Source organism: Aquarana catesbeiana, linkage group LG13 (genome assembly GCF_042186555.1).
Source record: "Aquarana catesbeiana isolate 2022-GZ linkage group LG13, ASM4218655v1, whole genome shotgun sequence".
Taxonomy (NCBI): Eukaryota; Metazoa; Chordata; class Amphibia; order Anura; family Ranidae; genus Aquarana; species Aquarana catesbeiana.
The window spans coordinates 27672087-27683870 of NC_133336.1; positions in this window are offsets into that span (position 1 = coordinate 27672087).

An 11784-nucleotide genomic window follows, 5' to 3' on the forward strand; every position below is an offset into this window, starting at 1 on the left:
TATGGAAGAGTGGCAAGAAGAAAGCCATTGTTGAAAGAAAGCCGTAAAAAGACCCGTTTGCAGTTTGCGAGAAACCATGTGGGGAACACAGCAAACATGTGCTCTGGTCAAATGAGACCACAATTTAACTTTTTGGCCTAAAAGCAAAACGCTGTGTGTGGTGGAAAACTAATGCCCCGTACACACGGTCGGACATTGATCGGACATTCCGACAACAAAATCCTAGGATTTTTTCTGACGGATGTTGGCTCAAACTTGTCTTGCATACACACGGTCGCACAAAGTTGTCGGAAAATCCGATCGTTCTGAACGCGGTGACGTAAAACACGTACGTCGGGACTATAAACGGGGCAGTAGCCAATAGCTTTCATCTCTTAATTTATTCTGAGCATGCGTGGCACTTTGTGCGTCGGATTTGTGTACACACGATCGGAATTTCTGACAACGGATTTTGTTGTTGGGAAATTTTATAGCAAACTCTCAAACTTTGTGTGTCGGAAATTCCGATGGAAAATGTGTGATGGAGCCCACACACGGTCGGAATTTTCGACAACAAGGTCCTATCACACATTTTCCGTCAGAAAGTCCGACCGTGTGTACGGGGCATAACACAGCACATCACCCTGAACACACCATCCCCACCGTGAAACATGGTGGTGGCAGACAGGGCCGTCTTTAATATGGTTTGGACCCTGGGCAAACATTTTTGTTTGGCCCCCCCAATGCAATTTTGCTCTTCCCGCCAACATCTCAAAAAACACACACATTGAATTATCGAAAAAAAAACTTGAATAATGTAAACAAAGAACTGGTCCACAAACAAGTCCTTAGCTAGATTTGTAACAGTACATACTTGCCAACTGTAGTAACACTTATATGTTAATATCTTAACAGCTTGCCGACCAGCCGCCGTCCTACTGCGGCAGGTCAGCACGATCCCGCGAACCGTTGTAGCTGTACGTCGGCTTGCGGAATTGGGATAGCAGGCCCGCGCCGCCAGAGGTGCGGGGGTGCTGATGTTCGTGGCCGACGGTCGCGATGACCGTCAGCCATGAGCGATCGCGAGCACGAGGGACAGAACACGGAAGTTGTGTGTGTGTGTGTGTGTGTGTGTAAACACACAAATCCCTGTTCTGTTCTGTGAGGAGGATTAGCTAGGAACCACAATCTGTCACTTCCTCTAGTCAGTTCCCTCCCCCTACAGTTAGGCTCGGTTCACACTGGGGCGACTTGGGATCCGACTTGTACATCCTCAAGTCGCCCCAAGTCGCTCCAGAAATAGTTTCAATGGGAGTTAACGCTAGCGTCTTAATAGACACTACTGAAGTCGCTCCGACTTCAGAGCGTACTCCCTGTACTACTTTGATCCGACTTTGATCCGACTTCAGCCTATTGACTATCATTGAAGTCGGATCGCCGTCTCGCATGATCCGACTTCGGCATGCGACTTGTGCTCAAATGATCTTGAGGGGAACTCCGCGCCAAATTTTAAATAAAAATCCGGCATGGGTTCCCCCTCCAGGGGCATACCAGGCCCTTGGGTCTGGTATGGACCTTGAGGAGAACCCCCTACGCCGAAAAAAAACGGCGTGGGGGGTCCCCCCCAATCCATACCAGACCCTTATCCGAGCACGCAGCCCGGCCGGACAGGAATGGGGGTGGGGACGAGCGAGCGCCCCCCCCCTCCTGAACCGTACCAGGCCGCATGCCCTCAACATGGGGGGTTTGGTGCCTTGGGGGAGGGGGGCGCGCTGCGGCCCCCCCACCCCAAAGCACCTTGTCCCCATGTTGATGAGGACAAGGGCCTCTTCCCGACAACCCTGGCCGTTGGTTGTCGGGGTCTGCGGGCGGGGGGCTTATCGGAATCTGGGAGCCCCCTTTAATAAGGGGGCCCCCAGATCCCGGCCCCCCACCCTATGTGAATAGGTATGGGGTACATGGTACCCCTACCCATTCACCTAGGGAAAAAAGCGTCAATAAAAAACACAGTACACAGGTATTTAAAATAATTTATTAGGCAGCTCCGGGATCTTCTTCCGACTCAGGGGGTCTCTCCGGCGTCTTCTCCCAGTGTCCGCATCTTCTGCCGGCTCCACCGCTATCTTCTGGCGCTCTTTTGCCAGCGGTGGTCCGGACCTCTGGATCATCTTCTTCCCTCCTCTCTTCCAGAGATGTTGACACGACGCTCTCCCCAGCCAGAATGGTTTCTGTGCGCTCTGCAAGGGACTTATATAGGCGGTGACCCCGCCCCCTTATGCCGTCACAGTCCCTGGGCATGCTGGGTCTGTGACGTTTTAGGAGGCGTGGTCACCGGGTGATGACCACGCCCCCTTATGACGGCACAGCCCCAGCATGCCCTGGGACAGTGACCTCATAAGGGGGCGGGGTCACCGCCTATATAAGTCCGTTGCGGAGCGTTCAGAGACCATTCCAGCTGGAGAGAGCGTCGTGTCAACATCTCTGGAAGAAAAGAAGAAGGCAGAAGTCCGGACCACCGCTAGCAATTGAGCTGCAGAAGATAGCGGAGGAGCCGGCAGAAGATGCGGACACCGGGAGGAGACGGCGGAGAGACCCCCGAAGTCGGAAGAGGACCCCCGAAGTCGGAAGAAGATCCCGGAGCTGCCTAATAAATTATTTTAAAAAACCTGTGTACTGTTTGTTTTATTGACGCTTTTTTCCCCTAGGTGAATGGGTAGGGGTACCATGTACCCCATACTCATTCACATAGGGTGGGGGGCCGGGATCTGGGGGCCCCCTTATTAAAGGGGGCTCCCAGATTCCGATAAGCCCCCCGCCCGCAGACCCCGACAACCAACGGCCAGGGTTGTCGGGAAGAGGCCCTTGTCCTCATCAACATGGGGACAAGGTGCTTTGGGGTGGGGGGGCCGCAGCGCGCCCCCCTCCCCCAAGGCACCAACCCCCCCATGTTGAGGGCATGCGGCCTGGTACGGTTCAGGAGGGGGGGGGCGCTCGCTCGTCCCCATTCCTGTCCGGCCGGGCTGCGTGCTCGGATAAGGGTCTGGTATGGATTGGGGGGACCCCCCACGCCGTCCTTTCGGCGTAGGGGGGTTCCCCTCAAGATCCATACCGGACCCAAGGGCCTGGTATGCCCCTGGGGGGGGAACCCATGCCGGATTTTTATTTAAAATTTGGCGCGGAGTTCCCCCTAAAGATTCATAACACATAACACAGTGGCGGGGATCCAAGTCGGATCCCCGTTCATTGAAAGTCGGATCCACAAGTCGGGTTGAAGTCGCGTTGCAAAGTCGCATTGAAGTCGTGTTGCCCCTGTGTGAATCGAGTCTTAGAATCACCTCCCAGGGAACACAACCCCTTGATCGCCCTGTAGTGAATATTCAGTCAGAATAAGTTGTGCATTTTTAAGGACAGGTTTCCCGCACAATAATTATCATTGAGTAATTTTTAACGAAGATATTTTTAAGATACAAAATCAATCTATATGACACAGTCTATGCTTGTGAAACTTATTCACGGAGACGTGTGGTCATACGAAATAGAAATTTATTGGTAAACAAACACAAATAATCACATGAAATTAAGATACCGATTGCGTTACATGAACATCTTGAAAATCAATAAGAACACTTGCAAAAATGGGCGTACCGTCCCTTTGACCTAATACCACCATGATAACTTCTCGGTAGAATCAATAACCTTGTGAACTTGACAATTAAACAGAACGTCTGTATTTCACACGTGCAACTGTTACTTTGCTGCAGGTAAGTAAGTGGTTAAAATTGTGAAATAGACGTTTGTTTTGTCAATAAATGTGACAACTATGCAAAAAGAAAAATATAATGAAAAATTTGAATCTTTAGAGAAAAATCTACAAGGCGGTTATTGATTCGGGAGAATGATTATCAACTGTATAATATTCAATACATCAATATTTGAGAGAACATATCAATATTTGAGAGAACATACAAGATAAAATCAACATGACATAATTACCCATTCCAGGATGGCTACAGTTCCTATCGGCTGGTTACCAGAGTTAAGATGGCTGCCGTAGTTTCAAAATGGATACTCTTAAAGAGGATTTACTCCTTGTGACCTCTGAGTTCTAAGTATTAGGTGTTGAGCAATCTTCATGAATGTAAAGATATGTATTCATGCATGATGCATGAGTGTCAGTCTGGGAGTGTGTCTCCCAGTGTCCCCCCTCAGGGTGGATCCCTGAGCTCTCCCCCTGAGCTCTCTTCCTCTTCCTTGTGTCCTCTTTCTGCCATCTTACTTGCCTCTAAATACCATTTCAGATAATAAGACCATAAAATTATAATGGCTCTGCCCAAAAGGACGTGGCTCACTTCCCATTGGGTTAGGAGACTTAATTATTAACTTCCTCTGGAAATTTAGTGAGTTCAAACAATACCACCTTCAACCACCAGGTGTCTCACACATGTTTTGAGTCCATCCTTTTAAGTTAATACGTTCTATTTTCATACGGTGTATAATGGTAAGGATAAGTATATACCTTTAAATATTCTGGTAATCGGTCTAATGTAAAATACACTCAGTATAAGTTTGATTAATCACCATTACATAACTTGGTTATATATCTGTATCTCTATAAATGTATATCTGTAAAAACTGGTCTATCTAGGAAATACACACGTTGTTATATATATTCATCAATACTACATAAAAATGATTATCTATATGGATACCTGTATAACTTCTGGTATCTTCACTGAATATTCGTTTTTCTCTGCACAGGTTACAGTCTTCTATAGCTATAATCATAATTATATGTTTTTCCTAATACTAATTCGTTTCTTAAAACACTTCTACTTATAAAATCACACTTTCATATATAAATTTCACATATCAAAGTTGTTGGGTCCGCAGATGCCAACATTATAATGTCTCTGTGACCTACAATGTCATAGATAGTTTAAAATGACTTATAATAACCTTATAGATACTTTTAAAATATTTTTAACTGGTACAAAATTCAACTCTTTCTAACGTGTTGAGATGGACCTTGAACATTCCCACTGGGTGTTTAGAAATGACTTGTTTGTCTAAACCATCCTAAAAGTTCATACAATGAGTTTTGTTAGCCAAGGTGTTTAGCTATTTAAACAGTCCACCACTTGCACACAATAAGTTTAGCCAGGTGAGGCTATTCTCAATGTGAGAATTGTCCGTAAAATCTTGACTCCTATTTTCTTTTGTTTATTCACTAAGACCATGTAAATATCTCCTTGTTTTGTGACAAGAGCAGCCTTTGTTCCAACAGTTTCCTTTACAATACATGCTTGTAAAAGTCTTCAATATTTAAAGAAGCAGAAAAAGACTTGGTCAAACATGAGAACGTCCATTTTGTCCTAAAGGTCTCAAAAAGGGCAACAGTTCATCTGCTTTTTGAGGCCTAAGCATCTCTCATTTTTCTGCCAGGAAATATAAAATATATTTCTTCATGAATTCACAACAGCCCCCTAGTGCTAACCCCTTCACTGCCAGTGTCATTTTTACAGTAATCAATGCATTTTTATAGCACTGATCGCTGTATAAATGCCAATGGTCCCAAAAATGTGTCAAAAGTGTCCGATGTGTCCGCCATAATGTCGCAGTCATGCTAAAAATCGCAGATCGCCGCCATTGCTAGTAAAAAAAAAATATAATAAAAATGCTATAAATCTATCCCCTATTTTGTAGACGATATAACTTTTGTGCAAACCAAACAATATACGCTTATTGCGATTTTTTTAATAATCGTTTAAAATATGTAGAAGAAAACATAACGGCCTAAACAAATGTAGCACTAACTCTCGGTGGAGCTGCTGGTTTAAGCAGGTCTGTTACCTTCACTTTGCTTCCCTCTGTTTTACCAGCACCGGGTCTAGGGGTTCCGTTGTGTTTACTTCTGGACGACACACGCACCAACACTGGAGTACGTTTTCAATGCTTTATTAAACAGACAAACTTTAGGAAGTAGCAGGAAAGAGGCGGAAAAGGAAACTTTCAGGAGAAACTCAAATATTTTCTTGTAGAATCTTAGTGGCAAATGTCCTGATAGAATTCAGATAATTAGGCGGAATGCGCTCCCCTCATGGGACACACTCTTTGCTCGTCTGGATAGGCCTCTCTCACCGGTCTAGCAGCCAGTATGCAGCACGAATCAAAAGTCTCTGCCACAGACTTGTTTGGGGGGTAAATCTGCACGATCCTCTGCCACAGGATGTATCAGATCTTCTGAAGTGGACAGTCAGTCACAGCGCCTAAACCTTTAAGCCGAACCGGCAACACTATGCTGTATAGTTACTTTCGGATACGTCCTCCAACCGAGTCACCAGGCCCCTCTATAGACCAGCACGCTGCGTGCTCTCTCCAAGACGGGTCCTCCCCTGGGATCTCCTCGGCTGTCCAGCTTCGTCACATAGGACCGACAGCTCAGGACCATTCCTTGGCCGCGGTGGTAGGCCCCAGACAAGCCTCTGGAACCATCCTTGCGCCGCAGCATCGTGGGCCTCCCGATCGGAGGACCACGAGGTAGCTCCTTAACGCATACCTGTCGGCCAGGAGGGCCAGCAGGTGGCTGTAAAAACGAACCCCAGAACATGGCGTCTGTCCCATAAATACCCTCTTCCCAGAATAACTCGGAGGACCACCTCCACCGAGCTTGTCTCCGAGACAGAGGAGCATCTATACACTTCGACACGTTGCCTTTCCAACACTGACCAGTGGCAACAGCGACACCCACCGGTCAGCACGGAAACACACACGTCAGCCATGCTGGAACAGAGGCGAACTTTTAACCTTCCTAACACACAATTTACTAAATTTACCTAACCTGCGGTAGATTGTAAATCTACCAGCGCTACACAAAAAAAATTATATACTCGAGTATAAGTCGAGATTTTCAGCCTATTTTTGGGCTGAAAGTGCCCCCCTCGACTTATACTCGAGTCACCGCCGTCTGTCTACATGATAAGTGTGTCATGCAGGCAGACGGCGGCCAGCGTGTGATATTACCATTCGGCGGCCAGTCCACTGTTCAAAAGCTGCGCCTCCTTGTCTGTGATAGGCAGAAAACTCCATTTCCCAGCAGTCAGTGTACAGCCTATCACGGATATTCTCTCATCCTCGTCCGTGGTATGAGGATGAGAGAATGTCTGTGATAGGCTGGCTGCCGAATGGTAATATCACAGGCTGATCAGTGCAGAGCGGCACACAGAGGATGGAGATCGCCACACGGAGGCATGCACAGGACACAGGTAGGCTGCACAGGACACATGCACAGGGACACATACACACATGTACAGGGACACATACACAGGACACAGGGACACATACACACATGTACAGGGACACATACACAGGACACAGGGACACATGCACACATACACAGGGACACATACACAGGACACAGGGACACATGCACATATACACAGGCAGACATGCACAGGACACAGAGACACATGCACAGGACACAGGGAAGGTATGCAGCTGCAGATGGGCATTGTTGACCCTCTTTTCCACTTACAGTAGCTGCTGCATTTCTCACCCTCATCTTATACTCGGATCGACCTATACTCGAGTATATACGGTAGCTTTTTTTTTTTTTTAAATGGGGATATTTATTACAACAAAAAGTACAAAATATTGTGTTTTTTTTTTTCAAAATTGTCGCTCTTTTTTTGTTTATAGCACAAAAAATAAAAACCACAGAGGCGATCAAATACCACCAAAAGAAAGTTCTATTTGTGGGGAAAAAAAGGACGTCAATTTTGTTTGGGTGCAGCATCGCACAACCACGCAATTGTCAGTTAAAGCGTCGCAGTGCCGAATCGCAAAAAATGGCCTGGTCATTCAGCAGCCAGATCTTCCGGGGCTGAAGTGGTTAATAACTTTCAGTAATAAAGTGCAAATCAACATAATGTTTTGTGTCTAAAACAAATAGACATGTTGTCTAGTAACACAAAAACAAATATTCATAAATAATAGAACAATTAACAACGCATAGCAATTAAATAAACAATATTAAAACTTACCACCCGTAGAATCCAAAATCAAACGTTCAAAACAAAGTGTGTATGCTCCACTCCAATTTAGAGAATAGGTAATCAGGTAGAAGAGTTACATAATATACTACACTAAATCTGGAAGCTATGTGCTACTGTGATAAAACCACCCTTTCACCAGCTTTCGGTCCACAAAATACAGAAAAAAAAACAAAAAAAACAAAACAGGATTTTCCATATAGCAGCCTTATGGAAAATCCTGGTATGTTAACATTCCTATTAGGCAACAGCTGCTAGTATAGCAGACTATTAATTGTCAACCACTAATATAAAAGTGCAGATAACTTTTTACATAAAAAGTAAAGAAATGCTTTAATGCAAATTTATACCACCAATCTACGTGCTTTTTGAGCAGCAAATGTCTTTGTAATGTTGGTGAAGTCAAGACTGCAAAGTATATCTGACATTATAGACAGTTTGGTGAGACGACTTTGGCTCATGGTGGTGCGTTGTAGATTTTTGATCCGTTTCATTTTTGAAAAAGATCGTTCACCTGAACAGTTAGTGATCATTAAAGTGAGATACATTTTTAAAGCAATTTCCGTGTTGGGAAAGGTATCTTTTACATCCTTGTCAAAAATGGTATTGTACATAAATTGCTCTATGCTGATGTCATCATATGCTGTCATCTGGTTTTTTAATTGAGAAACAAAGAAATGAATGACTGAAACTGAATTATCTCGTCACTCGTTTCAATAATTTTTTTTTATTAAAGTTTTACAACACAATGAACAAAGGTCTCGACTTTACATTATGCAAAATACAACTTTTTCATGGAGCTATACATTCAACATTCTAGTATACGTGAGGAATCCTGCTCTTGTTGTATACATGGACTATTATCACCTCCTGATGTGAGCTATTATTTACTTGTTTAGATAAGTGTGGTTTATATACCTTTCTCACCTCAAAATCTTAGACTGTATATAATACCTCGGCTTCTATGGCCCGTTGCATATTTCCATTCCTAATCCCTAACTATTGTTCCGTCCGCTGGGACCAATCAGCCCCCCTTCTGACTCTTGGGGGGTCTTGGTTTATCTTGTCCAGCTAGTGTTTCCCTTCATGACCCAAGTAGACAAAGGTCTGTCAAAGGTGAGTGAAAACCGGAACGTAACATATAAATCAAAAATTGAGACCTAGTAATTAAGAATTATTAAAAGAGGTGGGGGTAAAACAAGTGGAGAAAAAGTGCCAGATAGAAGGCAGAAAGGGAAAGTTAAAAAGGGAGGGAAAGGGGGGGGGAAGCTGTGGCTCCGTGCCCAGAAACCCATTTCTCGAGAATAGATCAAGTTTGTGAGTGTCCTAGGATCGTTTGTCAGATAGTTAATCCATGGATCCCATATTTTGTGAAACAATTTCATCTTATCTTGTACTAATTCTGTTAACCTTTAATTCAGCATAAGCCATGACATTTTGTGTTTAAGCTGTTCGAATGGCAGGGCTGCGGACCTCCAGTTCCTAGCTATAGTTATTTTAGCTGAGATAAATACAAATGCTAAAAGTCGTCTTTGGGATTTGGAGGCTTCCGCTATCCTACCTCCCAGTAGTGCATGTCTTGCTGATTTCATCAAGTTCATCTGGGTAAGGGTATAAAGAAAATTGTAGACCCTGATCCAGAATCTCCTGACCTTGGGGCATGTCCACCATATGTGATAGGTGGATCCTACTTGACCACATCCCCTGAAACATTTAGAGGTGGCACCAGCCACAAAAGCGGCCAGTCTAGCTGGTACCATATACCACCTCATTAAAACCTTGTAGTTAGCCTCTATGATGGAGGTATTAATGAGTGATCGAGAAGCTGTCTCCGATATTGCGTGCCACTCCTCAAGGTCGAGGGTTTCCTGAAAATCTTGTTCCCATTGGATCATATAGTTCAGTTTCGTTGAGACATACATCATTATTGTATATATTGCAGATATGTGACCTCTAATTTTTTTCGTATTGTCTACATAAATGTTCCATGGGGGTCAATGTCACCAGATCACCCTTACGAGCTACTGTTTGAACATAGTGATGTATTTGGGTATATCTATACCGTTTTGCCGGTGGCATTTCATATTTTTCTATTAAAGATCGTTCGGATAGCATACCTTTGTGGTGCTGCAATTTTAATGGAATCAAAGTCCATCACTGAAAAGTTTATAAAGAACCCAAATAAATCACACACTTCACTGTAAGCTCCTAGTCGATGCTCCAGACACACTAAAAGTTTGTCAACACATGGAAGAAAGGCCTTAACATAAAAGGTCTCCTTGGGTGTTAAGTGTGCTTCTTCACTGTGTCCGTACTCAAGTGGCTGCTGACGGACATTCCGGCGTTGAAGTTGACGATGTTGCACAGTATATTCTTCAGTATCTGTGAGATGCTTGCCAGCTTCTTCAAATGCATCAAATTTAGTACATTGTTCATTCATATAATCTTTTAATGATTTAAAAAACGCCAATTGCTGAATTTAGGTTGAGTTGAATGGACTGCAAAGTTTTGCTGCTCCTGTTAAAGCGCTGTAAAACAGTGTTCCAGAATTCTGAAAAAATCCCGGTCTCAAGTTTGTTGATCAAACAGTCCTTTTGCCATAGTACAGGACTCTGACCTCTCTTCACAGTCAGCTGAAATTTCCAACAAAATCTCCATTATATTTTGATAGCCATGGACTAGTGCCCGATAAGCATCAGCACGACATGACCAAGGTGTGTCACTTGGCTTTTTCGGCATGGACACAGAGAGGTCTTTCTCATCAAGCTTGTCTTTAGGATTCTTGTAGCGCCTGGTTGAGCCAGTAAAGAATGCATACAGAGCTTGTATGAAATCAAAAAAACTTGACAGCCTCACTACACGAATTTGCAGCATCCTTTCCAACAAGGTTTAGCGAGTGTCCAAAACAAGGTACATACTTTGCATATTTATTCAGGTTAACAATTTTTGCTTGCATACCCTTGTAGTGACCAGACATGTTGCTTGCATTGTCATAACTCTGTCCACTGCATTCTTGTATGGAAAGTCCAACATTATTAAGGAATTTCAAGAATTTATGACCAATTAAGCAAATCGGTTAATAGCAGGGAAATACTCCTTGGGGTAAAGGCTAAATGGGAAGAGGAGGTGGGAGGAATGACCCAGGAACAATGGGCGAGAATTTTGGAGTTGGGAGCGCAGGTTTCTGTGACCCCTTCACAGAGACTCTCACACTTAATGCTGTTAAACAGAGCCTATTATACTCCTAAAAGACTTTTTAAATTTGGGAGAAGGCCCAATGACAACTGCCCCAGGTGTCGAAGGACGGGAGATCTCATTCACATGGTGTGGAGGTGTCCCAAGTTGTTTAGATACTGGGAGGAGGTGACTGGGAACTTGGGAAATATTTTCGGTACGACAGTGGCAAACGAGCCCTTGGCTTGTATTCTGGGGCATAGAAGAGTGATGGGAGAAAGGTTGAGTACTACCTTAGCTGTCACGCGGGCCCTGTTTCAGGCTAGAAAGTTGATAGCACTTAGATGGCAGGTAAAGGAGCCCCCCACCGTGAAAGACTGGATCTCTACAATGAATGAAACCTTGGGTAGGGAAAGAATGGTGTACATAAAAAGGGGCAATCTTCAGGAATTTGAAAGCATGTGGAAGATGTGGATAGAGAAAGTGAAGAGTCATTAATAGTGGGATCGGCATAGACACGGAATAGACTGAGGGATGGGCTTAATATAGGTATATAGGCAACTGGTATCCTTGCAGGCAAAGG